At 30.9% G+C, this 2952-nt stretch overlaps 1 protein-coding gene across 1 annotated transcript in view; it reads right to left on the bottom strand.

Annotated features, from left to right (window-relative positions):
- LOC106110415 overlaps positions 1 to 2952 on the bottom strand; it is a 32438-nt gene that overhangs the window by 27489 nt on the left and 1997 nt on the right. The gene's annotated exons all lie outside the window — the stretch shown is intronic.

Raw genomic sequence — 2952 nt, forward strand, 5'->3', positions numbered from 1 at the left:
AAGCAATAATAAATGTTGTCTTCTACAAAAATCTGAATATCATTTTATAAATAAAACTTTCTCCTATTGTGATATTCATTGGCCTTATATAGATACGATTCCAGAAACTACCCCTTAAACCCTCCCTTATCTACGAAGAGCGCTAAAATGACGCTTTATGTCGATCAAAATATGTTTCAGTAACACGAACGAAACTGATATTTTTTCAAACCTATGAATCCTTTCTTAGAATTTCAAAACAAAAATATGAAAGATGCAAAAAGATTTAACATCACAAGCAATACGACTAATGCGCGACTATAAAAAAGCAAGGCATGTATTGAAAATGAGATGAAATTAAATAAATAACTAATCTGAGGAATATACGAGTAATAAACACAGCTTAAACTTTAACCATTGTATTGTGATTTACTTGATTTTATTGAAAAAATCCTGACAACGACAGTAAATTCTCCAAAACAAACTATTAAACTATTCTATAAAGTGTTTTGTAAAGAAAAAAAACGTTAGCAATTAAGAACAATCAAAGTAAAAAGCTGTAGAATGTTCTCGAGTCTGAAATAGCTAATAGCGCTTGTTTTTATCTTTATTAAAACAAGCGTCCAGTTGGCACAGAAGCAAACGCGGCTTATGCAGTTGCCATTTCACTAAAGAAGGTTAAAGATATCTAAGACCTCCCAAGTAAAAGGTTCCATTTCCACTGGTGTTCCAATGACATTAGATATAGTACTTACTAGGCTACATTCAGCCAGTCACCTAGTGGAAATGAGGATTAAAAAGATGTCAAACTTTTGACAATAAACTTTGTATTCTTACTAGGACTACTCATTTTTGTGGTCATTAGGTTTTTGAGTTCAAAATGAAATTTTAAAAGACAACTTTTGTAATTATTTGTTTGTTTTGTTAGTATTATGGTAAATTGAAATTTTACTTAAAAGGTTCTAGTATTTTAATCTTGGAATAATAGAATACTTCAGTATTTGCTACAAAAGAATTCCTAGTATATATTGAACTTCGACTGGATCTGTCGCGACCTATTTGACCTTTCGAAGAATGGAGAGGGTACCAAAGATTCCCCTTTTATACAGCTAAGATGTGATCACAATGAGCTATTTTACCGAACTCTATTCAACGGGATTTGACAAATAATTCTGGATACGAGGTGATATTTGACGCAAACACATTCTATTATGAAACTTCTAAAATGTACATCGCTATATATCTTGTATGTGTCTCATATAAAACCTACAAATTAAGATTTATCATACTTGGTTAGTTAACTACACGACTCTTTGAATTTCTTCACAGATAACAAATTACCAAATAATTCCAAAATAAATGTATGTATTCCATAACTAAATCTCGTATCTATTTAAGGTTGGTATTAAATCTGGTATTTAGTTTTTGCTCTTAGCTCGACACATTCTCAAAGGAACCGCAGACTTGGCATACGTCTAGCTCTGTGCAGACTTTCATTCCGGTCGCGTATTATACGCTCTAATTGCATAACGTTACTGTACTATTCTGTTAGCAAGAACCAAGAACTAAATGATTTTATGTAATCTGTACCATTCTATACTTCTATTAAAAAATACTTTGGAAACACTGAAATTTTTTTACAAACACACAGATTAAACGTATTCTCAAATATGGCCCCGCAAAAACCATTATGATTGGTTTGTCCGCGGGTGCGGTGTTTTAATATTGTGTAGAGTATACTAGTGTCGTAGTGACATGTAGTGAGTAGTATAGTTGCATAATAACATTTTTTTTACAAGTGAAATTGTATAAAATACATAATATATTGTATATAAATAAAATACGCTATTCATGGACTATTTTCTTCGCATACTGTTATAACTCGTATTATAAAAGCGATGTTGATGAATATAATGTCATTTGAATTATATTTGTCCCAGTGTTATTAGTAAATAAAACCCGACTGGGTTTTTTTTAATTCTCTATGAAATGTATAAATTCAACTTGAACAATACTATCGCTTTATTTCTAAAACTAGTTTTCGCTCGCGTCTCAGTTTGCTTGGAATTAAAATAAAATAATTAACCTATGTGATCTTCTACATAAAAGCCAAATTTCATTGAGACCCGTATAGTATATGGCTATAAACAAACATTCATCTATACATTCGCATTTATAATATTAGTAGGATTTAATTCGCGTCGATGCTAAAAATAACGTATTATACGAAAATAAGACCTTTTTATATATTTCGTTTTCAGCACATTCAAAGTAAGTTTGTAAAACTCCTCGAGACATTCGAGGCGAGAGTCTCTTGAAGTAATTGAAGAGAATCGCTTACACAAGAAATATAAATTACGTTGGATATGTACAAATGTTTTTCGTTCTTGTTTAAAACGAATGTAAATAGACCTTTCTCGAAATTATATGTAAAATATTAAAGATCATGTATCTTAACCATTAACTTGGCAGAATTTTATTTTTTCGAATATCAAAATAATATTCATAGCACTTAACCTTGATGACCCAAGGAGTTTAGAAAAAAAAATGATGTTTCTCTACAGATACACTAACAAGAAAAGAAATTTACTTTCATGTAACAAATGTCGTGCTAGTATAAGTAAGTAGTAGTATAATTGTATTTATTAAAAAAAGGAACTCACTAGTGTTATAAGGATTACGGAAAAGAAAAGAAAAACAAACTGAGCAAAATAGAGTACGGAACAAAGTTTGTAGAAGTTGATAAATAAAAAAAAAATACTTTCATAGTCGATTTATTGAGACCTTTTTAAAAATTATACTTAGAACGCGCACTTCTTTGACTAAAGTATCGATCGTCTGTTTAGTCGCGCTTTGATTCCTATAAGCTTATATGGAGGTACGCTCGCTACCCGATTATTAGTTCTACAACTAAACAGTTGAATTGGCTGCGAAACAATCGACAGTCGCACAACAGTTGTGCGACTGTCGATT

Source organism: Papilio polytes, unplaced genomic scaffold (assembly GCF_000836215.1).
Source record: "Papilio polytes unplaced genomic scaffold, Ppol_1.0 DF820622.1, whole genome shotgun sequence".
NCBI lineage: Eukaryota > Metazoa > Arthropoda > Insecta > Lepidoptera > Papilionidae > Papilio > Papilio polytes.